Below are 8,139 nucleotides of genomic sequence, written 5' to 3'. Positions count from 1 at the left end.
GGGAATGCTTAGTTTAAATATAAAAGTGCAACTCATGGAGATAGTTGAGACCTGCGCTATAGTAAGATTCTTTGTTTTTTGCTTTTACTATCAGGAATACCTATGAAAATGATGTCTGAGAAATTCTTACTGGGTTTTTTCATAAATAGCTTGCCTTTGATCATCAAAATACACTCGCAAAAGCTAAATAGGATCCCATTAAAACTCCACGAGGAGAAAAAAAATCAAAGGCGTAACAACAGTTTGGCAAAGTGACAACTGCATGAAAAGGCTCGGAATCCCAAAATTGGTATAAAGTGACAAACAGTGAGTAAGTTGAAAGAGGGGTGGACATATAGAGGTCCTGTGCCACAGCTTTTATCACTGTTATTCCCTCCACTGACACACACCGTTCTTTCCTAATCCACACTGACAGAGTTTTCATCATCTGAGGAGGTGGGGACGACGGAGGACTGAAGGGAATTGGTCGAGGTGGGGGGACTTTCCTCCGCTCTCTCTCCCCGGTGGCGTTGCGCGTTGAGCGGCTGCAGCCGTGGCCACCAAGGCCCCCTTTGTGCCGGTAATCACCAGGTGGTGAGTGACGGCACCGTGGCCTCCCGCTCTCAGAGAGGGAACGGGGCTGGGGAGGGGAGGAGAAGGTGAAGAGGAGAAGGTGCAGGAGCGGAGCAGCCTGGAATGTTCCCAGAAGAGACGGAGGGTGCGAAAGAGAGGGAAAGAAAGGAAACGAAAAGAAAGAGGCCGTTTGACGAGACGGGAGAGGAGGAGTTGGAGCATCTGTACCTGTCTCACAGGTGCACCGCAGGAGGAATGTGCTTCGCTGTGATGACTCAATAGGGCTTGAACCGTCAATGAAATAGCAAGGGAAAAAAATCTTCTAACAGTGTGGGAATTGTCGGTATTTCACTCATTATCTTTCAAGTTCATCTCATAACCTTGTTTTATTTGATGGCTCCACTTTAACGAGCTGATGTCATATAAGCTCCAACCAGGCTCGCCGCGTGATTACCGCTATGATTTCATGTCTTGACTCAATTATGCTCACCGAGAAACGGCCGTAAGCACTGAGTGATGTTGAAGCACATCCGAGTCTCTGAATCTTGGGAACCAAGCAAGGAGTCAAAGTTCAGTTTTCCTTCCTCTGCCACTACACTTCTCTCTCTTCCCTTTTTTTCACCTACACCCCCTCCATCGCTGACTCACCTGTGATATAACAGCACCGACGTCCCCTTTTCTCGTTCTCTGTCCTACAGAAGCACAGATAGCAGTGTCACAGTCGTCTCTCTTTCACACACAAACACACACACAAATTCCAAGCCTTCCCAGCTGCCTGTGCACCTGGTCTAGCAGCTGTCATCACTGTGGTAACTGGCATACAGCAGGCTGTGTCACTATCACCTGGTTCATCTGCCTCTGAAGGAGAGAAAGAAATGGGCACAAAAGCAAGACAGAGAGGTGGTTGGGAAGAAGAGTAAAAATTTGAAAGTGTGTTTGCACTGAATATCGGTAAAAGGACTGGTTATTATCTAGCGCCTTTCTGCTCAAGCACTCAAAGCACTTTATGCAACATGTCTCGTGCACCCATTCACACAAGGACTTTTCTTGGTCTAAGTGCTTCTAGCTAACATTCACACTTGAGTGAACGCATCAGGGGCAACTTGGGGTTCCGAATCTTCCTCAAGGATACTTTGGCATGTGAACTGAGAAGCAAACCACCAACCACTCGATTAATAGATGCCCTGTTCTACCTCCTGATCAACAGCCACCCTAATATTGGACAAACAACCTATTGCATGCCATAGCAACTTCATCTTATACAGCAATTTTAATTATACTCATCTCCCATGCCCACCATACATCACTGTTAATAACTTCCACCCAGCTGCTCTTCATGTATCCAAGCAGCTATTGCCAGAGCTGAAAAAGGAAGCACAGAAGTCAGTGGAGTGGTCTCCAACCTCGTCTTACCTCTTCTGGCTCCAACAGAAAAACAATATGGTAACAGCCATAAAGGTAAAGTTAAGGTTCACGGGCATCTTTTAACATTTATGATTGCTTTCTGCATGCACTGAGGGTGAATATGATCCTCTCTGTTAGACGAGGGTTTATTTTACAAAAGAATTTTGTTCAGTGCCAGTGAAGCATCTTTGCAGGCACAAAGGCAGTAAGCAAAACAGCTGGTATTGTGTAAATGGATCCCTTAAAGGTACAGTCAAACATTCTTCAAGGCTTTTTATTAGAAAACAAGAATGTTGTGCTCATAAATATGCATTCATTAGTGTGTAATTACATCTTCCAACAAAGTGATATAGTCTCATAAACTTTAAAAATACATAGGAGCGGGTGGCAGTTTGTAGAAGCCACAGTGTTGCCCCACCATCTAGAATGCAGTGTCCAAGATGGACATAGCCATTCCACCCAATCGTGTTTTACATATGTGGCCAGAGACTGGTCACATATGTAGTACATCAAAGACGGAGGAGGCAGATTTTTATTTAGGCTCAAGATAAGATCATACCTATGTTTTATGCTCTAAGAAGTTGTCCGCTTCACCATAGAAACAGAAACACAAAGTAAAGAAACAATGTGAACCTCACACTCTTCCTGATAAAGAGTTTGATTAAATTCTCACATTATATGAGATTTTTTTCACTAAGTGTCTAAGTCTCACAATGTTAAAGCCACTTCAAAGTTTTGCTAACGCTGGCTAACAGCAGCTAACTGCGGCTAACATAGGCTAACAGGGGCTAACAGCAGCTAACAGTGACCGAAACACACTCTTACCAAAAAAAAAAGTTCAGGATATGTTCAACAACTCAATATCACCGTCTTCAGACAGAAGTGAGCTTTACTTACTCAACAACTCCTATCGAGCTCTTTTAACAAAGTTTTACAGCCTCTTTCAGAGTAAATAGGCGTGGACACCAGCCTAAACAGACAGCCTACACGCAATACAGATGAACAGTGGCCGGAGCTCTTTGTCCTACGCTGGCCACAGAACTAGGATGATGCACTTGAATTGAGAGGGGTAAGAAAACAGAATCAATTTGATTGCACTATTTTACAAGGTCTTAAATAATCAGGCCCCATCTTATCTTAATGACCTTGTAGTACCATATCACCCTATTAGAGCACTTCGCTCTCGCTCTGCAGGCCTACTTGTTGTTCCTAGAGTATTTAAAAGTAGAATGGGAGGAGAGCCTTCAGTTTTCAGGCCCCTCTTCTGTGGAACCAGCTTCCAGTTTGGATTCGGGAGACAGACACTATCTCTACTTTCAAGATTAGGCTTAAAACTTTCCTTTTTGCTAAAGCATATAGTTAGGGCTGGACCAGGTGACCCTGAATCCTCCCTTAGTTATGCTGCAATAGACGTAGGCTGCCGGGGATTCCCATGATGCATTGAGTTTTTCCTTTCCAGTCACCTTTCTCACTCACTATGTATTAAAGACCTCTCTGCATTGAATCATATCTGTTATTAACTCTGTCTCTCTTCCACAGCATGTCTTTTATCCTGTCTTCCTTCTCTCACCCCAACCGGTCGCAGCAGATGGCCCCGCCCCTCCCTGAGCCTGGTTCTGCCGGAGGTTTCTTCCTGTTAAAAGGGAGTTTTTCCTTCCCACTGTCGCCAAAGTGCTTGCTCATAGGGGGTCATATGATTGTTGGGTTTTTCTCTGTATCTATGAAGCGCCTTGAGGCGACTTTTGTTGTGATTTGGCGCTATATAAATAAAATTGAATTGAATTGAATTTTACCAATCTATTGATATCTAGTAGTAAGATTTTACACACTGTAACTTTGAAATTTTTCTTTACATTTAAAACACTGGAAAAAAGCAGGTTTGCAATGGGGTTGCAGTGGCCTTACATTTGCTCTTGTTTGACTTTTTGTTTGTGGTGGACAAAAGAATGAAAGCTATGACTTGCTTCTTCTTGAAACTGTTTTAATTTTCCTGCAACATTATTTGTTCAGGTTGACGTTTGGCGCCTGTCAAAACCAATGATTGATCACCACCCAGAAATACACAGAAACTTGTTCAACAGTTCAAAAAGCCTTGCCCTTGCCTTTAAAACGGGTGTAGCAAAACAAGACTTTTAGAGACCCCCTGCACGGGCAGCTTTAATTACAGCAGAGGAAGTGGCAGAGCTTAACGTGAACCACCCTGCTTGGCTGTTGCTTCTCATGACTCTGAATGAAAGCAGAAAAGCAGTTTAATATCTTTTAATGTGCCTGTGTGTGAGAGAGTCGCACGCTAGCAGTGTGTGGCAAAGGCACCGTGCAGCATATGGGTAGGCCCGTCTGCTCTGCCTGTTAAGCAAGGGGAGGGTGGGGGGGGACATCAAAAGGTGGATTTTATACCCCCCCCACCCCCTCTGCACACTCGATTCCCACACCTCACTATAAATCCCACCCCAAAAGGAGCCATTTATGGGACAATAAGAGCCAATTTATGGGCCTCCAGAAAATGAAGGCAATTCAGAGGTGTGGGATGAAAGATGACAAGGGCATTCTTGAGGTTACAGCCGTTAGCTAGTTGCCCTGTGTTTTTTCACAACTCTACAACAACATTGAATTCTGAAGATGGAAAGAAGAGGTTGGGTATTAGAGGCCTGGAGAATTTTAGGCGCACCAGTTCAGCATAAAATAAGCGCACATACCAAACAAAATAAGCAACTGTTTTATTGAGTTTTTGGCTGCATGGTGTTCTGGGTTTAGATATTAGTTCAGATTTCACATTTAGTCATGTGGCTGTGGATTTGTCTCAGCCTGAATGACCTTGCCTATCCCCTGGAGGTCACAAAACGCTTGCCGTTGAATACATACATAAAGACAATGGCATTAGCAGCTTTTTTGAACACACACACACATGCTAATAGACAGATGCACAGGAGAGGTGGACCAGATCACATCTGCCTCAGAGTTACTCAGGTGTGATGGGATTGCTAGAATACTGACATGGGATGTTTGAGGGGGGGGAAAGAAATCACAGAAAGGCCTGTGCTATACCTCAACTATTCAAGCATATACAATAGATCCCAGGCTTGCAGTGAGTGCATTGCCTGATGGGCGTAACAGCAAATCAGGCAATGCACTGCTGCTTTATCTAGCTGCTTGCATGGTTAATCGGTGAGCTACACTCAAATGGTGCATCTCTTTGAGGTTGCCCAACAATGAGTCAGCTACCTACATTAGGTCTGGAAACAACTCCCGAACAAATCAATGATTGCCCCATTTCTTTTTTTTTTCTTTCTCTACTTCTTTTCTTTTTTTTATTCATTTTGTTTAATAGTCTGTAATAGTTACCACATATCATTAAGGCCAACCTCTGTGGCTTCTAACAGCGCTGTAGGCAAGCCAAGTGTTTGTTGTCGGCATTTTATTGGCTTCCAGGGAGGAGGGTTGTTGTTGTTCAGTGTAATCTTGGCACGCCAATAACAGGTTTCAATAAAAGCAGCTGCTTTCTTATGGTAGTTGAGCCGCTCTCTCCCCTACTCCTTTTTGCAAGTGTGTTGAGTGGAATAAATGGAGCGCTTCCTGTAGAGAAGAGTTTGAGTGTCTCCATTTGTCCAAACACATCTGCAGATTTTCTCTTTCTTGCTGTAGCTCTCAAAAATGTTCAGAAATCACTTGGTGCGTTTGTTTGTCTTTCTTGTCGTCTCTGTCACTCATTTCTACAGCAGGTTGATGTGGTTTATAAGCTATGACATAGCACAACAAGTTTAACCACACTGCCCCCTTCAGGATAGAGAAGGTTATTGCAAATCAACCAAGATGAAATAGCAGATATTTCAAAGATTTTCTTGCAGTATTACATCTGTCCTTTTGAAGTAGGTTTGCATACTTTTGAAACACAGGTGAACAACACTGTACGACTAAACTAGATGTGTTTCAGTGATATTAAGTACCTATCCTATAATAATTCCGGCACAATCAGCACTTTAAAAATACAAAATAAAAAAGAGGGCAGTTCTTGCCCAACTTGCTGCACAAAGTTCCCTTAAAAATCCTTGTAACCATAAAGTCTGTCTTATCTATTGTTATATTGGCTGTAGAATTTGTATGAAGATGAAATGAGGAGAAGCGGAGATGAAAATAAGAGCAGAAGGAATGTTAAGACAAGTGGGCAGAAGATTGAGTAAAATTAGAAATAAGTCTGTCTGAAGTGGTGTCTGACTGGACACCGCAAGAAGATTGTGAAACACAGTGTAAACACCATGATTGATTGCACACAGTCCTGCAAATGTAATAAAGCAACAAAAGTTTCAAAAGTTTCCAGGAACTCTTAGAAAGAAACAAACATTTATGAGTAATATGTATAAAATCTTCCCGAGATTCTGAGTATGAAGCTTGATACTAACTCCTGATGCAGTACAAGGAAATATAAAACGTGTTAGCTCAGTTTTGTCCAGAACCAAAAGTTTGATAAATAGGAGTGAAGTCTTCCAGCTTTCTTCACCAAAATATCTCCTTTTCCTTGGCAATGAAATTGAAATTGCCACGACAGTCTACAGCTAAAAGATAAAGAAGTCCCTGTGTAACTAAAAGATATAATTTCTCTAGTGTAAAATTAAGAAGCACATTGATAAACATCATTGCATCTCTGCTGGCATATGAACCCTGACACAGCTTAAAGTTTCCTCTCTTGGTTTCCTTGAGGTTCCGTTGTTTTGGTTTTTTTCCTCCAAACAAACCATACAACATTAAAAATTAACAGGGTTTTTTCTGCTTCTTTGTTTTGTTGGGGGTTTAGCTATGCTGGTGGCATGGTAGTGTCAGTCTTTTGTTTGCTCTGTCACTTTGTTTTGGGAAATGCCAAGAAACAAAGCTTTATACTGATATTTATGGTTCCCAGGACACTAAAGTCAGTGGATTTTTGTAAACCTTATATACTTTGAGTCATATAATGACTCAAATACAAATAAACTTGGCATCACAATAGGGTGTACAAAAACTGTATATAAAAGATGGAGTTTTGAATCTGAAAAATAAAGCCAATGAAGAAGCATCTAGAACCTGCATTAACTTTTCATTTTTTAGGTTTCAGGCACATAGAAAGCTGCAACAAGTCAGATTATGAAGGCAACTATGAGAAAAAGACCCTACCGTAAACTTTTTCCTATTTGGTTTAAGGACAAGATGCTCATTTTGTAAATTAGAGCCATCCATATATTTTCAAAGTTAGATCTACTTCTGTCTTATGACATCAAAAACCCATGGCCAAAATGCTCAAGATAGGGCTTCATAATTGTTTTATGTCAATCTAAGCAGAGTTACTACTTGCCACCAAGCAAGGTAGACAAACTTTAAACAATGTCCAAAGTTTGCAGTGACAGTTGGCGAGACCTGACCTAAGAAGGGGATCCCACAGGACTTCACCAACATCATTAATAGTTGCTACAAAGGCCACTCGCTGACAATGAAGAAGAGTGGAAATGAAAAAGAAGAAAAAAAGAAAGAAGAGGAAAAGGAGGATACAAAAGGAAGACAGTGCTCAATGGATAGATAATAAAGATTACATATGCTAAATGCTAAACTAAATGCTGCTATCCTAAAGTATGGGGGAGAGACACTTGAAACTTACGTGTAGACATCTTTTTTTTTTTCTTCTGTTTACTTTTTAACACTCGTTAGCTTAGCTAGCCAAGCAGCCTAGTGTTTACCAACTCTGCTGGCTGTGATGTCACCGATTCAAGTATGTGTGGGCGTGAATCAGAGTCAGGACCCTGGCAGTCATTGGCTCAAGCTAGAAGCTAGTAGTTATAGTTTTAACACTTCGTAACCTGTCACCTTGGTCTTGGTCACCTTGGTCTGTGAATTTTTCCCTCACTACACCAACATAACCTTGAATTTGCACGGTCTCAAGCACTGACTGTACAGATATTGCACTGAACAAAAAAAAATCTTGCATAGACAATATTGTTGCCCTCAGGATGCACTGCAATCAGTTTCCAATCAGTCAGTTAGTCTATAGCACCAACATTTTCAGCTGTTTAAAATATGCTTTAGTTGTTATCATATTTTGTGGTGCTGCTTATCAATACTATTGAACTGGAGGTACAAATTTGCAGTTTGCAGCAATAACCACAGACCTCAAATTATCATCCAAATCACACAATGTCTACAATCAAATTGGTTTCTGGCAAA

Source organism: Haplochromis burtoni, unplaced genomic scaffold, assembly GCF_018398535.1.
Source record: "Haplochromis burtoni strain Fernald_Lab_line unplaced genomic scaffold, NCSU_Asbu1 Contig_192, whole genome shotgun sequence".
In the NCBI taxonomy this organism is placed as follows: domain Eukaryota; kingdom Metazoa; phylum Chordata; class Actinopteri; order Cichliformes; family Cichlidae; genus Haplochromis; species Haplochromis burtoni.
Note: the sequence above shows the minus strand (reverse complement) of the source record.